Below are 12,949 nucleotides of genomic sequence, written 5' to 3'. Positions count from 1 at the left end.
ATAGAAATAGGGAAGATTATGAAAGATGTGATGAAGGGGATTATGAAAATGGTGAGAATGATGAAGGGTGCGATTGAAATAGGGAGAATGATGGAGAGTGTGATAGAAATGGGGAGTGTAATAAGGAGAATGATGAAGCGGTGATAGAGAGGGGGAAAATGATGAAGTGCGTAATAGAAATGGGGAAAATTATGAATGGGGATAGAAAGAAGAAAATGATGAAGGGGGTGATAGAATAGGGAGAATATTGAAGGAGTGATAGAAATGGGGAGAATGATGAAGGATGTGATAGAAATGGGGAGAATAATGGAGAGTGTGATAGAAATGGGGAGAATGATGAGGAGAATGATGGGGAGGTGATGGGGAGAATAATGAAGGAGTCATAAAACTGCAGAGAATATGAAGGTGGTAATAGAAATGGGGAGAATGACGGACAGGTGCTTGTTGATAGAAGGTGTTAATTGAATGGATGAAATATAGAAGGTGAGAAAGGCATATTAATGAGAGAGGCAAGAAAGGGTTCAGGGTGAATAATAACGACGATGTGCTATACTATGACAGCATTGTATACTATTATAATGTGCTGTCAATATATTGCACTATGATGAGCATGTACAGAGGAGCTAAACCATTGCTGCCAAGTGTCTATGGATGTTACTCCCATATGGGCACATTTATTGTCATTTGCCGTGCGCCCCAAAAAATTAAGACTCCTTATCGCAACATTAAAGATTATTTTTTCCATTGGAATGTATTTATTTAAATCACCGGGACAAAGGCTCTGGTAAAAGCCCATCCCAGCGATTAGTAAGAAGTAAAGTGGTTCGGACTGCAGCCGGGCTGCAGCTGCACATGCACAATGAGAAAAGATGCGATTGGTATTGGGATCACCTTCTGCCCCCTGGAAAAGGATCACAAGATCTCTCCCCAGCTGGGATGCCTAATTGAAGATAACGGGCTAACCGCACCTGAAGATGGCTTTAGCCCACACATGCAAAATGCTGCGCTTTGCGGATCTTGTTACATACCATCCCCTCGTTCCTACGAGGGCTGAAGACCAGAAAGCAGGAGATATCTCCACTGTGATATTACTATATTACTATTAAGAGTACTTAAAATTAATTGTAAATAATTTATTACAGTGTTAAGTGATCATGTCATGATGAGTGTAATGTAGCCCACCAGATTCTGTCTAGAATACAGATCACATAACAGGCTTACATGATCCTGTCCAGCAGCACAGAGCCACTGGAAATTACTTCCAGATGTTGCCAACTATGATAAGCATTATCGAATAATTGAGAAGTGCAAAGGAATATGCTGACATTACAGTATATAAATAAATGTTATTAAATAACTCTTTATGAATATAAGCATTAAAGCAGAAATGTACGTATGCTACTAACTACTTGTATGCTCATTTTCTACTTTTTTGCTTGAAATGAAGTGCATTTTTATTGTTAAACCTGAAGCATCTTTGCAGTAGGTGTACTATATTGAAACATAGGCCCTGATTCAGAGCCGGTCACTCTGACAGAGCGCTCGCTCTGAATCAGGGCCGGTCTTTTTTTTTTTAGAACGGCCTCCTGGCCGCTCGCATAGCTGTGGGTGACCACCCACAGCTATAGCGAGCGGCCAGGAAGATGGTTGCGATGGTCAAGACCATCGTGACCATCGGGCTTGCGACAAGACCCTTGTGGTAGGGTCTCGTTGCCGCAAGCCCCAGAGAGCTTTCGGCTCAAAAAGAGCTCCGTCGTGCGCATGCGCTCTGGGCCACCATCGACCCGGTTGCGAGCGCTCAGCGCTTGTGACCGGGTCTGAATCAGGCTCTTAGTTCCTACAAAGACCCCTTGTCATTATGCTATTTGCTAGGTATTTTAAGCAAGATACAAGGTTTTAAGAAATAAGCACAATGTCATGATTATTTCTCTCTCTTTAATGCTACCTATTTCAAAACTCCATGGATCCTAGGTTGGTCTGAAGATACGGAACCTAAAGATAAGCTGATATATATATATTTTTCTGGTTTGCTGTACGCCAACCCCCGTGTTTTGGTTTTGGATCTGTATCTCCTTCAAGGTTTTGGATCTGGATTAGGTTTTGCAAACCACCCTCAAGTGTTTTGGCTTTGTTTTTGGATCTGGAGTTTTTACATAAAAAATAGATAAAAAGTTTTAAAAACAGCTAAAATCATGTAATTTACGCAATCCAAAACCTGAAATTCGGATTTCAAATCCGAATTCCGAACCGCAAAAAGATCAGAACCGCGACCCGGATTTACCCGGATCGCCTCAGGAGATTAGAACCGCGACTCGGATTTACCCGGATTCACGAAATTCGGGTGGATTTGGATTTCTGGAGAACCAAACCGCACATCTCTTTGCACGATTGCACTTTATTTATGTTTAAGCACTAGTAGGCGCTGATAATCATCACTATTTGTATATCACAATTTAGTGTGTCTCACCATTGCACTTTACTGAGGTTCAGCTGCCACCTATCAGAATAGGGAATGTATATTCTGCTAGATATATTTCACATGTTTCCAGTACTGGGTATTTTTATATTCGTATGTTTTTTGGGTTGGCTACCTTTATAGAGCTGCTTAATGCTGGTATATAAAATGACCTCCGTCTAAGCACCAGGGATTACTATCCTTTTTTCACTTCAAATGAATGCTTCTCCCAATGCAGCCCTCAGATCATAAATGGTTTGTACCCCTGTGCCATATGTCATCATAGACCCCATCATTCCTTTTTTTTCTCACCTCCTTATGCTGTCTTCAGCACCGCAGCCTGCTGCCCTGTACCTCCTGCTCAGAGAAGAGCGGAACATCAGAGATTCATTACCCTCTGAGCAGAATATTATTTTGGAACCCTAGAGTTCTGTCTTACTTGGATTGAATTCTGGGGCTTTAAATACCTTGTGGCATACAGTATGTGGTCACATGGCAGGGAGCTCATTAAGCTGGCTACTAACACGGTGCTATGCTCAGTGGTAAGCAGTACCTGCTTAGTCTAGTTTTTATGTCCCCTCCCACATCTTGTCACATATGTCCCCTATCTTCCCTTCCACATATGTCTACCACTATTTGTCACTTATGCCCCCTATTCCTCTTGTCACATATGCCTCCCATACTCTCATTGTCACTTACGACCCCTCCCCCATACTATCCTCTATCCTTGTCACCCTCCCTCCTATTGTCACCTATTAAACACACCCTGCTGAGATCTCCAGTGGAGGGAGGCTCTGGTCTTCTTTATAGAAGCTCATACTACATATGGGAAATACCTCTGTGCAGAGCACTCGTGACTCGAGTCTCACTTATGGCATCACCAGCGCAGTACGCAGACCATCCACATCATGGAGTACCAGCTAGAGTCGTGTAGAGCAGCACTCTAACCCCTACTCTACTGGACATACCAACAAGGTAAGACCTGCTGGAGTGTCTGGTGGAGGAGAGACTCAAACCTGGATGCCTTTCCCCTACACACAATATATAACACATCAGTCCCTGGCAGCAGTGGGCATCAGATGAGATTGCAGCATTTGTTATGTAGGGCTTGGAAGCTCAGGGTCGCTGATGGCTGCCAGGCTCCATCACAGCTGCTAACCCAGTTACGCCAGTAAGCCAAAGATATACAGTGGGAGATTTATCGAAGCTTAGAGAGAGATAAAGTACCAACCAATCAGCTTCTAACTGCCATGTTACAGCCTGTGTTTGAAAAAGGACAAGTGAGGAACTGAGTGGCTGGTACTTTATCTCTTTCCAAGCTCTGATTAATATCCCTCATATTAATGATTACATTACTATGACCTGCTAGTCCTGATATGAGTGTGTTTTTCTGCTTGTGATAGCAAAATTAGATAATAAACTCCACTGGAGCTGGGATTGATATACCTGGATTACATTTTCACCCTTTAAAATGCTACATAATATACTGTCATTATATAAATAAAGCAAAATATTAAGAATCTATATGACAGCATAAATAAAGGTAAGACTGGATCCCTATGCTGTGCTATGCCCCTACTCCACTCCAATCCACATTTTTTATCATCAGAATTTACATACTAGATATCAAGCCTTTACATTTTTTATGCAAATAAAGAAAAAGTTTGAAAAATATAACTAGATTTTCATTAGAAAACATGGCTCCAAGAGCGCGGTATTTACACATACACAAGCAACAAATGAGATCCTTGGTGTCTTAGGGAGTATTATTATTATTATCCTTTATTTATATGGCGCCACAAGTGTTCCACCGCGCCTTTCAGATTACATAAACAGAAACAGTATAAAGAAAACAAGAAATAAAGAGACTTACCAAACAAAACATTGCAGAACATGGACTACAAGGTTTTTAAACATTGCTGCATCAGCAGTCATACTATCCAAATAAGCAGTGCCAGCTTAAGCTAAAGGTTTGGTGCCATTGTTGACAGTGAGGAGGGGATGTAGTCAGCATCCCGGAGTTCTGGTTCCCGACGGTCAGAATACTGGCTCCAGAATCCTGACGAGCATCAGTATATCGGCTCCGGAATCCTGAGTGTAAGTATTAGGGTCAAGGGTTAGGTTTAGGGTTAGGCAATAGGGGCAGGGTTAGACTGCAGAAGGGGAGGGAAAGGGTTAAGCAGCGGGAAGGGAAAGTTTGGGTAAGGCTGCGTGAAAGGACGGTTAGGGTTAGGTTGCGAGATGGGATGGTTAAGTTGTGGGAGAGGTGGGTAAGGGGGAGGGTAAAAGTAAGGGTTACAATACTCACCAATATGCATGGGTATGTTGACTATCAGGATTCTGGAGCTGGCATTGTCGCCATCAGGATTCTAACCCTTGAGACCATGTACCCAACCCGTGAGGAGGAGATGATGGTATAAATGAGGGAAGGAAAAGCACATGAGGCAGGAGGCTTGTGAGAGCTTACAATCTAAAGGGAAGTAGCAGACAGATATAGGTGATACAGAGGGGAGAGACAGTCAGCAAGGAGCATGAAGTGGTGGGTTAGTATGAGAGCTGGAAGGCTTTGTAGAGAGATGGAGAACCTTGATAAGGATAGGAGAGCATTGGGTATAAACTTATTGACTTGGATACTTATCATTTGTTATAGGGGTTGGTCACTATTGAACTATTTATTTTTACCTGTAAAATGTTCATTTTGAAACTGTGGAGCTCAGGGGTTAGGGGCACTGACTGTGCTGCTAGCACAAGAACACAAGCCTATCCCCCAGGACAGATGACCTACTGCATGGTATGTTAGATACATACACTACCGTTCAAAAGTTTGGGGTTACTTACAAATGTCCTTATTTTTGAAAGAAAAGCATTGTTTTTTTCAATGAAGATAACATTAATTTAATCAGAAATACACTCTATACATTGTTAATGTGGTAAATTACTATACTAGCTGCAATCGTCTGGTTTTTAAAGGAATATCTACATAGGTGTATAGAGGGCCATTTCCAGCAACTATCACTCCAGTGTTCTAATTGGTACATTGTGTTTGCTAAGCTCGTTAGAAGACTAATGGATGATTAGAAAACCCTTGAAAACCCTTGTGCAATTATGTTAGCACAGCTGAAAACGGGTTTGCTCGTTAGAGAAGCTATAAAACTTGCTTTTCTTTGAGCTAGTTGAGTATCTGGAGCATCACATTTGTGGGTTTGATTGTACTCTCCAAATGGCCAGAAAAAGAGAACTTTCATGTGAAACTCGACAGTCTATTCTTGTTCTTAGAAATGAAGGCTATTCCATGCGAGAATTTGCCAAGAAACTGAACATTTCCTACAACGGTGTGTACTACTCCCTTCAGAGAACAGCACAAACAGGCTCTGACCAGGGTAGAAAGAGAAGTGGGATGCCCTGGTGCACAACTGTGCAAGAATACAAGTACATTAAAGTCTCTAGTTTGAGAAATAGATGCCTCACAAGTCCTCAACTCGCAGCTTCAGTAAACGGTACCACATAACGCCAGTGTCAACGTCTACAGTGAAGAGGCGACTCCGGGATGCTGGCCTTCTAGGCAGAGTGGCAAAGAAAATGCCATATCTGAGACTGGTCAATAAAAGGAAAAGATTAATATGGGCAAAAGAACACAGACATTGGACAGAGGAAGATTGGAAAAAAGTGTTATGGACAGAAGAATTGAAGTTTGAGGTGTTTGGATCACACAGAAGAACATTTGTGAGACGCAGAACAAGTGAAAAGATGCTGGAAGAGTGCCTGACGCCATCTGTCAAGCATGGTGGAGGTAATGTGATGGTCTGGGGCTGCTTTGGTGTTGTTAAAGTGGGAGATTTGTACAAGCTAAAAGGGATTTTGAATACGGAAGGCTATCACTCCATTTTGCAATGCAATGCCATACCCTGTGGACAGCACTTGATTGGAGCCAATTTCCACCTCCAGCAGGACAATGACCCAAAGCACACCTCCAAATTATGCAAAAACTATTTAGGGAAGAAGCAGGCAGCTGGTATTCTGTCTGTAATGGAGTGGCCAGCGCAGTCACCAGATCTCAACCCCATTGAGTTGATGTGTGAGCAGCTTGACCGTATGGTAAGCAAGATTTGCCCATCAAGCCAATCCAACTTCTGGGAGGTGCTTCAGGAAGTGTGGGGTGAAGTTTCTTCAGATTACCTCAACAAATTAATAGTTAGAATGCCAAACGTCTGCAATACTGTAATTGCTGCCAAAGGAGCATTCTTTGACGAAAGCAAAGTTTGAAGGACAAAATTATTATTTCAAATAAAAATCATTATTTCTAACCTTGCCAATGTCTTGACTATATGTTCTATTCATTTTGCAACTCATTTGATAAATAATAGTCAGTTTTCATGTAAAACACGAAATTGTCTGGGTGACCACAAACTTTTGAACGGTAGTGTAAGGGGAACACAGGTAAGTGGTATATTTGTACTCAACATCAGTGCCGGCTCCAGGCATGCTCCATGCGCGTGGCAGCACAGGGGCGCCAGGGTCCGGCTGCATAAGATCCCCACCCTCCGTCCTCCAGCTGCCATTATTAGTTTATGCTCTGGGGGAGGGTGCAGTGAGGGAAGGGGAGGGGGAAGCACGGGATGGCGCTGGGTGCCGAGACACCTAGCACCAGCCCTGCTCAACATACTGTATGTCACCTAATTTCACCAAAAGAAAAACAAATTGCCATATTCATGAAATTCCTTTAGCCAAGTGATTCTCAAATTCAGCCCTCAAGGCAGGGCCATAAGGAGGGCGGTGCGCCCTGTGCCGTTACACAGGATGGGATGTCCTGGGGAGGTACAGTATCAGCCATACTCACTCTATGCTGTAACCAACGGCCTGCTCCGGCTCCCAGCTCCTGCACTGTGAGGGGAGAGTCATCGGGGTAAATGTAATAGGGTGCGGAGTTCTGACATTGGCGAGTCCCATGCGAGACTGCCCAATGTTTTAAAGTAGTAGTCATTTAACAGAAAAAAAAACAGGTTGATTTTGCTTAAATGACTGCTACTTTATAACATTGGGCAGTCTCACACGGGACTCGCCAATGTCAGAACCCTATTATATTTACCCCCTTATGTCTTCTCCCACGGTGCCGTGGGATTTGTTCTGCTGCTCGGAGCGTCTGTAGGACACTCCGAGCAGCATGCTAGTGAAGGTGCGAACCACCCACTCACCCAGTGGCGTAAATTCATCTCAGACACCCGGAGGCAAGTTATAATTTGGTGCCCCCCATCACAGCCGCTGATACTGTATCACAGCCGCTGATACTGTATTGTAGTAATTTACATGCAGACAGGCTATAGATATACAGCAGCTGATGGTCTGACATGGAGCTCACTACTAGTGTATGGTGGCTTCTCTGGTGCCAGGAAAGGGTGCCATGTATTGGGGGTCCATGACGGTACACTCTGGGTACATAGTTACAGCCCTAAGTGGGGTGAATATATTGTGGCCAATGGAGGAGGAGCCCCTTCAGTGCTGGAGCCCGGCGGCAGGCGCCTCAATTGTCTCCCATAGTTCTGCCCCTGCACTCACCCCTTGGGGCACTCAGTTATGATGGCTTGAGTGCCACTGAGGGGGGATGCAGCACAGAGCACAGCGGCACTCTGTTACGGCGCTGCCTCAAGTCACCCTAATGGTCCAGGTTTCAAGGATATCCAAGCACAGGTGACTTAATTAGTACTTCAGTTTGTTTGATTTAACCATCTGCCCTTAAATCATGGATATCCGTAAATCTAGACTGTTAGGGTGCCTTGAGGACTGAGGGCCTGATTCAGCAAGGATCGCTGATGCGATCGCGGCAGGTCAGACCTCACTCACAAACTGCTAACTAAATTTCTTGTCAGTATCTAAAGCTCAGGCCGTGTATGTCTTCACAGGGGCTTAATTATACACGCCCCTGTAATGGCGTTGAAATGCACTGGCACGCCTGCGCTTTGACGACCAGCCCCCCCCGTCCGTCACCACCCACAAATGTTACTTCCTGTCAATCACTCTGCGATGGGTCTGCGTGGTTACTGTGATCGAAGTCCCGATAGAAATAGCAAGATTGCGCACACACACCTCATTGCGTACGCATGCGCAGAACACAAAAATCGACCGGGTGCGTGCTTTTTTGCACTTGAGATCCTTGCAGAATCAGGCCCTGAGTTTGGGAAATCCTGCTTTAGCCCCTTCTCTGGAGTGTATTGTGAACATTTATTATAACTCAGCTAATCAAACAATGTGGCATATTTATAAATGCAAAATGCAGAGAAATTAAGTACCATGATATCCTAAGATTTAAGATACACAGCAGAAATATTTCTATGACCTTAATACTGTGCTGGACCAGAGCTAGTTATACACTACACTACTTACATCAGTGATGTCACTGCTGTCGAACTAGAAATCTCAGGATGCCAGCTGAAGCTCATTGAAGACAAGCATGCTGGCACTTATAGTCCCACATCAGCTAGGGAGATACATATTGCTCTCTGACATAAATTCTCATGTATTTTGCAGGCAGATGCTGTTTCATAAAGTACCAACAATCTGGTTGTTAACAAATGTACACAGTGATTCTGGCACTAGAAATGTGGAACTTTAACAATGCAGTGGCTCTTGGCTGAAGCTGTTAAACAACAATAGTATGCTACTACAAACACAGATAAATAACTATTGAACTCTATTAATAATTGTTTCTTAACTATTAATAAAAAAATATTTGGGGGCATATCCACTTGCGAGCTAAATTTTGAAAAACCCAGCAGCGCAGGGTTTTTCCAGCAGCCACGAGGTTTCTCCTATTCAATTGCCGGGGAGAAATTCAAGTCGTGGTAAGATCTATCAAAAATTACATCTGCCTATATCTCGCTGTCTCCCAGCAGGTGCAAAGTCAGGAAAAATCCCTGTTTCAACCTAAAAATGTAGGACCTTTCAAAATTGGACACCCCCCCTAATGACTAATTAGGCTATTTGAAATATCCAATTAGCTTAATTAGCCCAATTATTACATGTCATCATTGGTGTGCAAAAAATAATTTCCTCAAAATAAACTTTTCCGTTTATGCACCTCAAATTTAAATAAACTTATTTTTTTATAGTTTTTCTATTTTTTTTTAAATTGGCCTAATGTTACCCCCAAATCACCTAGCTAACTACTCTTTTTGCATTTTTTTTTCATTTTATTTGTTTGTACTTAAACAAAACAAGTTTGATTTTCATAGTTTTTTAACTTTTAAAATATTGAAAAAATAAGCCATTTGCCACATTTTTAAATATCAAAATATGTTTTGGGGGGACAGTAATAAACATTATTACTGTTACTCAATATTTTGTTTTATTATTGTATGGGTGCAGGCTGTTTTGCAATTTTTTTCTTAAATTACCCCAGGTTTTTGCAGTTAAAATGACTAAGACCAATTTTTTTTTCAATTGGATACCACGAGTAATGAATAATGATCGCGATAGCCGTGGTAATTTTTACCACATAATCACACGCTCGGTTGAATATGCCCCTTAGTATTTGTCAAAAGGTACTATGGCAACACTGAACAAAATAAAATTATTCTACATTAATGAATGTGGAAAAACAAATCACCTATTCAGGTAATAAACAATTTTTTTTAATTAATCAAGTAATAAAAAAAATAATAACGTCACGAGTTAGCAGTATGCTCTTTTTCTATCAAAAAAAGTTCCAGTAAACAAAATATAATTGTACCTTGGTACATTTTGTTAAAAAAAATAAAGCACTTACATGCTTCTAGTTTTTTGGTTCCAATGATTTTCAGAAACAAAATATATGCCACTAATAAGAAACATATATAATTACAAACACAATGTTTTGCAGTAGGTAGAGTATCTAAATATCTGAACATCCTTCAATGCATTGCATTTTAAATAACAGTCTATAAATCCGCAACAATTCAAAAATACTCAAAAAGTTTCTTCACAATAAAGTTATATTTGTCCACTTGACTCCCAAGCTGCAAGATACAATTCACAAATTTCTATGCTGCTTTGGTGCTGAAAAAACTTGCAGAAACACACAGTATTACTAACTATTCTGAAATATCCTCACTGCACACATGCACTGGGTACCACAGATTCGCACACACCTACCCCAATCTGATGAACTGGTCTCTGCTAGCCTCTTGCTCTATCAGATGTTTATGTTTCTTTCAGACCCAGCAGAAAGGACCAATCGTCAATGCAGGGGTGTTGCTCTCATGCCAGAGTTACCCCTGTATCCCTTTCCCACCCCTTTCTGCATTTAATTCAATGTCCTAAAGCACATCTGCTTATTTAAGTCCTCCCCCTCCCTGAATTCTAAACACCAGACAAAAATTACCAGTAAAACACACTAAACAAATGTTTTCAGGTATTTCAGATGCTGCAGAAGGATATACATGATATGACAAGCTTGTCAAAGCCTGTGTCCTGTTGGTGGAATGTGCAACACTGAGGTCTGTTTCTTCATATTTCTATATTAATCGTCATCAATTGACCTAAATTTAGGGTTATTCTCTTTGGATTATTCACAGTCCACAAATGAGGGAAAATTCACCAGCTCAGGAATCTGAAGGTTGAAGGTCTTAGTAACCCATGTACTTGCATGCATTTATAATATACAGTATTTGTATTGTTATAAGTTACATACAACTAACTATCTCCATTGCAGAGGGTCTATCTATCTATCTATCTATCTATCTATCTATCTATCTATCTATCTATCTATCTATCTATCGATCTAAAAGAAATGTGTAGTATTCAAATGGTTTTCCATTATATACTGATTTGGTGTAACAATGTTAGACTCACTGTATTAGAGAGTGTTTAGGTAGCTAAAAATCCCAAGTAATAATATTGATGATGCATCTAGAACAGTGTTTCTCGACTCCAATACTCATACACTGCCAACGGATCATGTTTTCAAGATCTCTTTACTCATGCACACGTGACTAATATCCCTTTCACATCGCTGTGTCGGGTCGCACCCAGGATTTTGTTCACGCGTCCATCCCGGGTGCGACCCGGCTGAGACCCCTATCAGACTGGAGGCCCGACCCGCCATCACTTGCTGAGCCGGCACTTGGAAATTAGATTATCTCCAAGCACCGGCTATTCCTGTTCTTGTGAACGCATACCTCCCAACTGTCCCGCATTCAGCGGAACAGTCCTGTTTTTCTGGGACTGTCCCGCTGTCCCACCTGAGGGCCACAGTTTCATGCGGTGGGGGGGGAAGTTGGGGAGAGCACACCCGCTGCTCTGCAGAGCAGCGGGTGTGCAGAAAGTGAACAGATGCCGTGCGCATTGCACGGCATCTGTTCACTAGCGCAGGGAGACCCTGGTGGGCTGTCCAGCATCTCGGAGAGTGCTTGGCACGCCCCCTATAGTGACAAAAACGGGGGTTACCACAAGGCTCCGCCCCCTTTAGGAAAGCCCCACCCCTTTTCAGAAGCCCCACCCCCTTTTCGGGCACGCGCGTCTACGGCGCGCGAAGGGTCCCGCATCCCTCTCTTCAAAAGTTGGGAGGTATGTGAACGGGACCTGGATCGCATCGACCTGGGTCACCCGTTCACACTGCATCGCGAGCCGGGTTGAACCTGTGTTCAACCCTGCTTATGACCAGGGTTGAAATGTGAGCTCTCGACCCATCTTATTTCAACCTGGCCCTTTCACACTGCACAGTTACCCGGGTTTCTGCGCGTTCATGAGCAATAACCCGGGTTATTGCTTGTAGTGGGAAAGGGTCTGCTGGTCTGGGTCAGTAATTATCATACCTGTTCCCAGAGACAGACAGTTTTCAGAATATGAGCCTTTGGGGGGGTGAGAACTGGAGTTGATAAAAACTGATCTGGAATAACATACATTTCTTTCTTAAGCAATGGTATGCAAGAGAGTAAGTTGCCTTAGGTGCAATAACACTCACAGACAGTCATTCAGATTCAAAAAAATATTGTCTGCAGTGTCAGGTCTACACTCCACCTACAGACCAGGGTCCCTGGTTGAATTTGTAGTCACATGAGCTGGGGAAATGTGGTCATAATTGAATGCACGGCAGAGGGGAAGGGGGTGCATTTCCTCCAGCTCATAAATAATACACAGTGTTCTGCAACTGGATCCTATATCTGCATTGCTATCAGCAAGTGTAGAGGAAGTGGACAGAGGATTCCATTCCAATGATGCTGCCAGAGGTGCGCCAGCGGCAGTGATTCCTCCATGCACCATGGACACACAGATAGAAATAGCCCGAGTCTTGCAGAATCATAATAGATTAAGTAGATTATTATACGCGAGTTATGCTGAATCTATATGTGCCATGTGCAGCTCCAAGTTACCCCGGTGCCCTTTTGCTCGCCTCAAATAGAAGCTTTCCTGATGACTTCTCTTTATATGACTGCACACAGAATAACTTTAAACACATTGTACTGTGGTCATGTCCATCCCGTGTGCGACCCGGCTGAGACCCCTATCAGACTGGAGGCCTGA

General features: G+C 42.8%; 1 protein-coding gene across 1 annotated transcript in view; it reads right to left on the bottom strand.

Moving 5' to 3' along the window:
* Positions 1-10,733, bottom strand: part of TNN (tenascin N) — a 103,869-nt gene extending 93,136 nt beyond the window's left edge. The window contains exon 1 of the mRNA XM_088461882.1: positions 10,580-10,733. The gene's annotated coding sequence lies outside the window, so the exon portion shown is untranslated. The remainder of the gene's footprint in view (positions 1-10,579) is intronic.
* Positions 10,734-12,949: the final 2,216 nt, after the last annotated feature.

Source organism: Taudactylus pleione, unplaced genomic scaffold, assembly GCF_031769625.1.
Source record: "Taudactylus pleione unplaced genomic scaffold, aTauple2 ptg001123l, whole genome shotgun sequence".
NCBI classification, from domain to species: domain Eukaryota; kingdom Metazoa; phylum Chordata; class Amphibia; order Anura; family Myobatrachidae; genus Taudactylus; species Taudactylus pleione.
This window is presented reverse-complemented; position numbering and strand designations above follow the sequence as displayed.